This window comes from Rana temporaria, chromosome 9 (assembly GCF_905171775.1).
Source record: "Rana temporaria chromosome 9, aRanTem1.1, whole genome shotgun sequence".
In the NCBI taxonomy this organism is placed as follows: domain Eukaryota; kingdom Metazoa; phylum Chordata; class Amphibia; order Anura; family Ranidae; genus Rana; species Rana temporaria.
The window spans coordinates 135686915-135698244 of NC_053497.1; the positions used below are offsets into that span (position 1 = coordinate 135686915).

At 41.7% G+C, this 11330-nt stretch overlaps 1 pseudogene; it reads left to right on the forward strand.

Moving 5' to 3' along the window:
- Positions 1-672: 672 nt before the first annotated feature.
- Positions 673-1992, forward strand: LOC120914480 (annotated as a pseudogene).
- The last annotated feature ends 9338 nt before the right edge of the window (positions 1993-11330 follow it).

Sequence of the window (11330 nt, forward strand, 5' to 3'; positions counted from 1 at the left end):
AAAAGCAATCTAGAACCCGGACAGGCTGCTTGACGACAACCGATGGTGGTTTTAGCCCACTGTCAAATGAAAACGTGCCACATGAAAGCATAATGAACTGCACTCCTGTTATTCATAGGAGAAGTATTGCCAAAAAGCTTTGATCATACTTCTTTAAGGTAAATTTTTTTTTAAAAACTTATTCCTCCCCTCCCTCCTTCCTAAGCACTTGCCTGACTCCTGTATCGATCTGGCGCTATGCCCAGATGCAAGTTCTCCTCTATCCTCTCTCCCTGCATTCACAGGCACAGAGGCAGCAGCAGTAACTACTGACTCCTGCTGCTGTCAATCAAATCCTGTGGGGAGGGAGCAGGGGGCATGGCTGGGATGCACTGTGTATGTCTATGGATACACACAGACAGCTTGCGAGAATGTCCACAGGAGTGAGCCTGCTTGCTGAGTGGGCACTCAGAGAAGAGGAGGAGTGGAGAGCACTGGCGGGAAGACCCCAAAAAATGAGGTTCGGGCTGCTCTGAGCAACACCATTGCAGAGATCAGGTAAGTATAACATGATTATTATGTTAGTTTAAAAAAAATGTCTTTACAAACCACTTTAAAGCAATGTATACGTTCAGACAATGCAAAACTGTACATGTAAAATTGTGATTGGTTTTACGTTCACAGATTTTAGGGATGTTGAACTCTTCTGGGAATTTCACTGGCTGTCAGCCACAACCCATTAGCCCCCTTCATACCAATCTTTTTGAGCTTCATCTTCTTCATTGGTTTTGTGATGAAACTGCATCAGTTTATGGATATTTTGGTTCAAAGTAAAGCAATGGAACTCAACAGTGATTCTACAGTTCAACCTGGCCGTCTCTGATGCCATTATCACCCCGGCAGCTCCTCTGATCATTATCTACTCCCTTACTGACCACTGGACCTTTGGATTGTTCCTCTGCCAGTTCAAAGGTCTTCTTGCTCAGCACGCACATGTATGGAAGCATCTACTTCCTCACCATAATCAGTATCCACCGGTATTTCTCTGTTGCATACAACGTCAAAAGACCAGCCTTGACCAGAAAACCATTCATAAAAAAAACTTTCTTTCTTCATTTGGGTTGTCTGCTATGCCCAAGGTATTCCGTTTTTCTTTGTCCTTAAAACTTCTGAAGTCCATGGGGTTACAAAATGTCTCAGTTTTCATCAAACCGAACAAGCAGTTTTATTTTTCGTCTGGAACTGGACATCCTCTTCACTGGTCTCTCATTCCTTTTTGCATAACGTTGGTGTGCTACACTCTACTGAGTCGATACATCCTCAAAGTCAACCCAATGAACACCCTCAGCAAAGTAATGGTGTCCAAGTCAGTGCAGACGATCTTTGTCTCTCTAATAATATTCATTATATGCTACATTCCTGTCCATATTACCAGGACTATGGGTGTCACCGTCACATTGTTTTTTTCAGATTTCTGTTCCTTGTTGGAAAATGTTGAAGTTGCCTATTATATCACTTGGATGATGTCAGGAACAAATTGTTGTATGGATCCCATATTATACTGTTATGCTTCGACAGATTTAAAAGCCACATTTACAAGCTGGTGTACTTTTCTACAAAAACGTGAGAGGAACATCACAGACTATGATCATGGTAAATCAGTTGAGGCTCCATCAGATGGTAACCGCCCTGTTCCTCTTCCAACTATGAGCACCAATGAGACAGGATTGTCAGGATCAGTTGAATGGGGGAAAAATCAGAACTGGTTTAAAGATCAAGTCCAGTCAAAACTGATAACTCTGTAGGCTAAATCAGCTACTGTCCTCAATCATTCAAGGGGCAGCTTACCTCTGTGATAAGCCTTATTTTGAACCTGAAAATCTCTGTATCTCTATCTGCATATGGGTTTTGGGACAATGCTATTATTAAGCTTTACTGACCATAAACTATGGCCCAGATTCACGTAGGAGATACGACGGCATATCTTCAGATACGCCGTCGTATCTCTGAGTCGGAGGCGTCGTATCCTGGTGCCTGATTCAAAGAATCAGATACGCCAGAATTTGTATAAGATACGACCAGCGTAAGTCTCCTACGCCGTCGTATCTTAACTGCATATTTACGCTGGCCGCTAGGGGCGCGTACGCTGATTTACGCCAAGAAATATGTAAATCAGCTAGATACGCCGATTCACGAACGTACGCCGGCCGTCGCATTCCAATACACCATTTACGTAAGGCTTTTTTCCCGCGTAAACTTACCCTGCTCTATGAGGCGTAGATGAGGCATACCAACGTTAGGTATGGACGTCGGAACAGCGTCAAATCTTTCACGTTTTACGTCGTTTGCGTAAGTCATTCGCGAATAGGGCTGGGCGTCATTTACGTTCACGTCGAAAGCATTGGCTTTTTGTGGGTTAATTTGAAGCATGCGCACTGGGATACTTTGACGGACGGCGCATGCGCCGTTCGAAAAAAGCGTAATTTACGTGGGGTCACATTAAATTTACATAACACACGCCCACATCTTCCCACATTTGAATTAGGCGGGCTAACGCCGGCCTATTTACGCTACGCCGCCGCAACTTTGCTTTGAGAATACAGCACTTGCCTGTCAAAGTTGCGAGAGGCGTAACTAAATAGGATACGTTACGCCTGCACAAAGATGCGCTCTCCTACGTGAATCTGGGCCTATGTGTCTGGCCACAGAGCCAGGAAATTACAACTGCGATCTGAGGCCAAAAACACATTGGAATTCTGACAGAATTCCATCGGAGTCAAATAGAACAGTTCTATATTTAAACTCTGATGGAATTCATCAGAATTTCCGATGGAATTTCTCCGATGGGGCATACACCACAGTTGGAATTTCCTATGAAAAAAAGTCCATCTGACTTTTTCCATCGTAAATTCCGATCGTGTGTACGCGGCTTTAGTTCTATTTTTAGATTACATAGGGCTAGAACCTCTGTCAGTGATATGTAATCCAAACTGTTATGCCTGTACACACGATCGGTTCATCCGATGAAAACGGTCTGATTTTTTCATCAAGATATCCGATGAAGCTGACTTTCATCAGTCTTGCCTACACACCATCAGTTAAAAAAACGATCGTGTCAGAACGCGGTGATGTAAAACACAACGACGTGCTGAGAAAAATAAAGTTCAATGCTTCCGAGCATGCGTCGACTTGAATCTGAGCATGCGTTGATTTTTAACCAATGGATTTCCCCACAGACGATCGTTTTTTTTCTATCGTTTTTTTAACCATCAGATAATTTTAAAACAGGTTCTAAGTTTTTTCACTGATGGGAAAAAAAAAAACGATGGGGCCCACACACGATCGGTTCGTCTGATGAAAACGGTCAGACCGTTTTCATCAGACGAACCGATCGTGTGTACGCGGCATAATAGTTGTCACTGAAACAGGGAAAGAATATATATCCTCTTATAGGGACACCTATTTTAGTTACAACTATCTAAGCGGGGACTTCCCTTACATTAAAGGTACTCGTCTTACTTCCAGTTCTGTCTATGGAGAGGAAGTGAAGTAAAATCTCTCCAATGACACAAAGAGGCATGAAAGAATCTTACAGGAGTTTATTTCAATGTATTGTTTATTAGAGAAAAACAAATTCCAGAGTTAGACAGACACATTGGCCGAACTGAGTACATTTTTCAGGGTTATCAAACATAGCAATACAGAAATATAGAAAGTATGACCATAACACATATCCATCATCTATCACAACAACAAAACATAAGGTGTGCAATATGTGTTCAAATGTTAATGGGAGAGAACAATAGTCCTCCCAGCCATGATCCGGAGAACCATCACAAGAGTGGCAGAGGTCCGGAGTCACGAGATAATCTCAGAACTCAAGCTGTATAAGGCCCCAAGTGCAATCATCTGATCGCATATGAAAATTCTAGAAAGAGAAAGAAGTAATGGAAAGGTGGGAAAAGAAAAGAGGGAAAAAGAAGAGGAGAGGAAAAAAAAAGGGGGGGGAGGAGGAGAGGGAGGGAGAGGGTCATCCTGGAGTTCCCTACGGAGTTGAGATATAATCGATCCACGGTCCCATATCTTGTTAATTTTCTTTGTATTGTTACAAAGTATATGGGAGAGTTATCATTAATCATAATCCAGTTGAGTTTACTTTTAACCTGGTCAAGAGGAATGGTCGACTGCTTCCAGTGCCTAGCGATCGTGATTCTCGCCGCCAGCAATATATAGTTAATCAATTTTACAGATTTTTGGGCGTGTCATCAGGTAGTTTGTGAAAAAGAGCGCTTCAGGAGACCTGCGAATGTTTACCCCCTGTCACTGAATTGATAACATTAAATATCCTGATCCAAAATCTAAGTACGAGGGGGCATTGCCACCAAATATGGTGCAATTTGGTGAAGTGGAAGGATGGCATCCTAGCTACCCTAGTTGGCACCAGGTACCAACGCAGGAGCGTTTTATAACTGGCCACTATAAGAGTAGTATTGATGGAAATTTTGGATAACTGGCAAGCGATACTTGCCATTCGATCAAATCAAAGGTAAGGTTCAAGTCCCCTTTCCCAGTGGTCCATATATGCAAGTTTCGAATCAATTTCAGTACTAGAAGTGTATATCACAGATATCCGACAACTCTGGAAGCCTCTAGCCTGGCAGGACAATTCAAATGTTGTAAGTGTAAGGAGTCTCACCATTAATTAACTTTAGATCTGACAAATGATGCCGATTTGGTTGTACCGAAACAATTAGTTAGGAGGCATAAGAAACTCGTCTTTAAAATGTTGTATAGTATATATCTCCATTAAGGAAATCACAGATTCTCAGTAGCCCCTTATTAAGCCACCACTGGAACAATTTTGGAGTCTAACCCGGCGGAAACTCAGGGTTACCGAGAATGGAAGCTAGTGGTGTATAAGGGGACGATAAAGAACTGGGTGGTGTGTCCTATCCCATATTGCTAAAGAATGCGATTGAGACCTTACAGGAGCTTTAAGCCTCTAAAAGTTTTGGATTTAGATATACTTTACCTCTGCTGTCAACTTGGATGATATAGAAAGGAGATAGGACCCAGCACATATTTTAAAGGAAAAAACAGTACACTGCATAATCATCATTTCCTATTACAAGGAAAGGAGATAACAGATACCCTCATTGTTTTTAAACCACTGTTCTTCTAATGTGCCAGCCTTCTAAAAAGCAATTGCTTGAGATACTTGATATGACTGCCAGTGCCAGAGACATAACATGATGGTCTAAGTTACCCTGATAAATGCATCATTTGTACAGAATGCAACAGGAAGAAATGGAATGTCCAGTTGAAAAACTACACTTAGAATGGATCTGAACTCAAAAAGTAAAGATTTGTTATGGTATAGGGAACATCTAACTGTGCAGTTTCGTGAAAATGTACATTTTATTTTATTGTATTGTAAGAAACGATGTATACTTTCTTACTTGTGCGTGTGCCTCCCAGTCTCATGGCTTTCCTGCCTCTGACTGCTAGTCCCAAGATGTTTTTTGATTAAGATTTGGTGATGTTACTTCTGTACTCACTGTTCTCTTTGTTGGAGGCTTTACCATGAGAGAGCAAAGTCCTCCATCTACCATGATGGCTGCCTACATGCAGAGACACAGTGAAGAATAAGGCATGGTAAGTCAGTAATGGGAAAAGATCATCTGCAGAGACCACAGGACATTACTGGGGGCCAGTCCTTTTTCCTCTGCCTGTCTTTTTTGGGAACACAGCTTTCAGAGTTCAGTTATCCTTTCAACATGTGTAAATAGTAAGCAAGTATTGTAAGTATTGTATATGTACAGTTTATAAGCAGCAAGAAAATAAGAATATACTGGTAAGATCATGGCTGAAAATGAAATGTGATCATTGACCACAGAAATCCATACAAGACTCAACAAGAAACTTTATGGAAGGAGCACTAGACAGATAAAGAGTCAAGACACAATTATTTCTCTTTTTCATAGACAGTTTTAGATTCTCCAATCTGACAAGAACATACGTATTATTACTGCTGGAAATTGTGCCTCCATGTAAATTTCTGTATCATAATATAAGTGTATATCAGATTTTGAAGAAATTGTAAAATAATGTGCATAATAATATGTATGATAAATAAATAAATAGACATCCGGTGTATTGTATTAATGTTTAGGCAGTGATTACTTCCACAGGAGCAACTAGGAAATTTGGCCCAGGTTCTTTCCCAGTGGATTGGATCAAAGATCAGGGGAAAGAACCAATCACAGCAGCGCTTTACCATGTAATCATTAGGGATGTCAAATCGAACGTAGTGCGACTCAAACATCGGGTTTTCGTTTGTCCACAGATGAGCCAAAGATGCTCTCTGTTGAAGTCGTTAGACGAAACGCTGAGTCAGAGTGTGACCCACGACATCACCGCTAACCCAGAAGTGACGTGTGCGCTTCACCCGCTCTCCAAACTAGGAAGCTGCTATGGTGTCTGCAAGGATTCCCCTGCTCTCCATGGATGTCTGGATCTGGTGACAGCGCCCTCTGGGGTCACTTTTATGCTCATTTTATTGTGACTTGATGTACGTAGATAGGTTTAAAGGGGGCTTTCAGTGTATGGGCTACTTTGCATTAATAAACAGTATTACACTATATTGCTGTTCCTTGTTTTTATGACATTGTGTGGAGCTCCTGTGCCTTCTGTCCCCGCCTGCTGGTGATGGTCCGTTAAAAAAGTGGCTGATGTATTCGCTTACTTAAGGCTCTGATTTTTCATGCTTTTAGTGAGTTTATAACCCCCTTGGGGAGAGTGCATCACGTGGTGGATTGAGATCATTGTTTTGCCTGGTGAAGGTTCACGCTAGGTACCCACTACTGAGACACCATTCAGCACTTTGGATTGTTTACATCACCTTGACTTCATCTAGAGACTTCCTTTTTTCAGTGGTTTTTACCACGAGTCTATCATTATTGATTTTTTTAGTGCTGTTTTGTGTATTATACAACAGAGACTGAACTGTTTTATTCCTATACATGTTTTTATTTTACATATTGTAAGGGGTTAGCTCGGTAGTGGGGGTGTGTGACCCCCTGGATGTGTTCACTACACACGGTACGATACAGAGAAACACCCGAAGACGTTGAAAACAAAGAATTTGGTTTATTCTTCCATCTTGCTGGAAACAAGTGCAAGCATCCAAACAGGATAAACAAAATCAAACATAAAATAAACCCTGGCCACTTGGGGCGTCTACCTTCACCACACAGGAACCTATCTATGGAGTCTGGCACAGCTTACTGCTGAGCAGACACTGCTGGTCATACAGCAGGAAAACAAATAGTCTTTTTGATTTTTATCACACAGAAAAATCAACAGCACCTCACCTCTTCAGAAGTATTTCTGCCCACTGCTTTCCTTCACTCAAAAAGCCTCAGGATGCAGCAATCAGTAGTAATCCTCTGGATTACTTATAGAGGCCTTAATTGCCTCATTCTGAACAGCTGAAGTTTTCCCAACGCCCTAAACCTTTCTGGCTATCTTCTGCAGCCGACACCCAATAATAATTGGTGTATTGTCTAAACAAGGCAGAAATGTAAAAAATAATGAATTCACGAAGAAGCTCTCCTTAAAATCTTGCATGGGTTATCTTTTCAATGTATGCCTTAAATACTGCATGAAACCATGCGGTAAGTTATCGTAAACATCTGATATGATGCTTCTCTCCCCCAGAGAAAAAGTTCCAACCCTCTTAAAGGTCCATACCAGACCCGAAGGGCATGATATGGTTTTTAGGGGACCCCAAGCCATTAAAAAAAAATCTATTGCTGGCACCCGCCCGTGTTACTGGGAACATGATGCGCGTGCCCGGCGGCCACGATGGCCGCCGGGCTCCCGTGATTGCCCAGAAACTGAGCGAGGCCGTGGATCTCTGTGTGCAAACACAGAGATCCATGTTCTGTCAGGAGAGGAGACCGATGCTGTGTCCCTTGTACATAGGCACACAGATCGATCACCTCCCCCAGTCAGTCCCCTACCCCCACAGTAAGAATCACTCCCAGGGTACACATTTAACCCCTTTCTCGCCCCCTAGTGTTAACCCCTTCACTGCCAGTCACATTTATATAGTTATCAGTGCATATTTATAGCACTGTTCGCTGTATAAATGTGAATGATACCAAAAATGTGTCAGAATTTGCCCGATTGTGTCCGCCATAATGTCGCAGTCCCAATAAAAATCGCAGATCGCCGCCATTACTACTGAAAAAAAAAAATTCATAATGATGTCCCCTATTTTGTAGGCGCTATAACTTTTGCGCAAACCAGTCATGATACGCTTATTGCGTTTTGTTTTTTTACAAAAAATAGGTAGAAGAATACGTATAGGCCTAAACTTTTTTTTTTTTTAAATGGAATATTTATTATAGCAAAAAAGTAAAAAATATTGTGTTTTTTTTTCAAAATTGTCGCTCTTTTTTTGTTTATAGCGCAAAAAATAAAAACCGCAGAGGTGATCAAATACCACCAAAAGAAAGCTCTATTTGTGGGAAAAAAGGACGTACATTTTGTTTGTGAGCCACATTGCATGACCGTGCAATTAGCAGTTAAAGCGACGCAGTGCCAGAAGCTGAAATTTCACCTGGGCAGGAAGGGGGTATATGTGCCCAGTAAGCAAGTGGTTAAGCATCATTAAAATCACTGCTCTTGTAAAAATGATCTTTAAAAAAAAAATTGGGCATTTCTCCAAGACTTGCTCTCCAAGACTTAGACTGGGAGGGAATATTGGCATCAATGAACACAGAATAGAGATATGAATTATTAAAAAAAAAACTGAACTCACTGCAAAGAATATTCCCATGGGCAATAAATTTAAAAGGTTAAAAATAAAACCTATGTGGCTCACGGTGAAAGTTAAAAAAACTATAAATAATAAGAAAAGAGCCTTTTAAAAATATTAAAATGAAGAAACACTATCATTGTTAAAATATTACAAAGAATATAACAGAATACGTAAAAAGGAAATCAAGGATGCAAAAATTCAAAACGAAAGACAGATTGCAAGATATAGTAGGACAAACTTTCAAAAATTCTTCAAATATATTAATAGTAAAAAGGTCTGGTCTGAGCATGTAGGCTATTTACAAAATAATCTAGAGTGGGTGACTGGGACAAAGAGAAGGCAAATTTATTAAAGTGGATGTAAAGCCACTCTCATTCTTTCTAAACTACTGCCATAGTGCTGATCTATAAGGATATAGATGCCCTCCTGGCAAGTATCCTTACCTGGCAAATGTCTCCCCTCTGTCTGTTATAAGAACCGAAAAACTGCAGGATTCTGTGGGCGGGTCTGTTGTCTGGAGCTCGGTGGGTGGAGTCATGATGTCAGTAGACTCCCCGCTCACCTCTACACTCCCCTTGTCAACATGCATTTTGTCCTATGTATTTCTTACACTAAGTTCTGCTATGATCACTAACATCCAGTCAAAATCCAGAAAAGTAACCACATGACTTCAGAGAAAGGAGTGGGGTGGGAATTAAAAAAATAATGCCTGTCTCCAGGCTAGTGCATGAGATATGTAAATATGTCATTCACAGCAAGGGGGAGGAACGGACAATAGTTTTTCTCCCGTTTGTCCGTTTATTTCACTGAAAAAAGAAAGAGGATTGCTCAGAGCTGGATTAACTCTTTGTGGCAAGACTGGGCACAGATGATAGGAAATCATATACACTACATCGTGACAGCAGAAAAAATAAATAAAAAAATTCGGGTTTACATCCACTTTAAATACTTTCTTCAGCTCTGAGTATACAAAAGAACATGGTGGAGCTCATGTCCATAATGCGGATTGTATTGACACAGCCCTAAATGATCCACAATGGTTTAAAAAGTGATATGGTCCAGAAATATTTAGACAGAATAAAGGTGGATAAAGCACCAGAACTGATCCTAAAAGAATTGAGCTCTGTCATTTCAAAGCCATTGTTTATCATTTTTAATAACTGCCATAGTACCACTGGATTGGCGTAGAAAGACAGAAGTTGTCAAACAAACCTCATTTCTTTTTATGAGGAGGCAAGTAAAGCCTTGGACAGAGGGGTGGCTGTGGATGTGGTATACTTGGATTTTGCATAGACATTTGACACATTTCCGCGCACACGGCTAATGTGTAAGGTAAAGTCTACAGGCGTGAAAAGATCAATTTGTAAATGGATAGAAAACTGTCTAAAAGACAGAATTCAGAGAGTAGTGATTAATGATTCTTACTCTGAATGGTCTAAGGTTATCAGTGGTGTACCCCAAGGTTCAGTGCTAGGACCCTTACTTTTTACAGTTTTTCTCTATTGTTTTGGCTCATTTCTTGAAACAGAAATGACATTCTCAAAACTCTAAGATCATTTGGCAAAACAGTCTTACAGTTCAGCACAACACTATAACTCACGTGCAAAAGCTCATATATCTCCCAAAAACTGTTCACTCATGCTTCAAAACCGTATTCATTTCCCATATAAAGAGTCAGTGCCCTCAAAATGGCAAATATTCTTCTCAATTGCTTTGGCTCATTTCTTGATACAGACCGGACGTTCTCAGCTCTCTTGGTACTTTTGCCAAAATAACCTGGATGGTTCGGCACAACACCATGGTTCACCTTCAAAAGTTCATATCTTTCCCAAAACAGTTCACTCATGTGTCAAAACTAAATTTCTTTCTCATTCAAATAGTCAGTGCCCCCAAAATGCTTCATCCCTTTGGCATTGGTGTAAGCACTGCAAGTCAAAATGTTTCGATGTTTTCTCTCTATGGCAGAGGACCATTGAAATATCCCTCATGTCCACCTTTCCAAATCGTGGATGCGTGGTATACGCCGATACCCGCTTTCCCGCCACAAGTTTGAATACTGCGCCGGCATATACCGTGCGCAGTACACTCGTGTATATTCGGGCAGTCTCGGCGCCACTCGCGCTGACATCCTGAGCATACAGGACGTCAGCGCGAGAGTTGCCGAGCCTGCCGTCGATACACGAGTGTACTGCGCTCGGTATATGTCGGCGCAGTATTCAAACTCGGCGCGGGAAATTAGTGGGGAGGACGCCGCAGAAGGATGCCGGACCCGACGAAGAGGACACCCGAAGCCGCAGACGGACGCCGGACCCGACGAAGAGGACACCCGAAGCCACAGAAGGACGCCGGACCCGACGAAGAGGACACCCGAAGCCGACACCGGACCCGACGAGGCCGCCGATGGACGCCGCGCAAGACACCAAAACTGTAAGTAAAAAAAATAACTTTTTTCCACAGGATTCACGGCAACTTTAGGGGTGCGCGGTATACGCGGGAGTGCGTTATACCGCGATAAATACGGTAA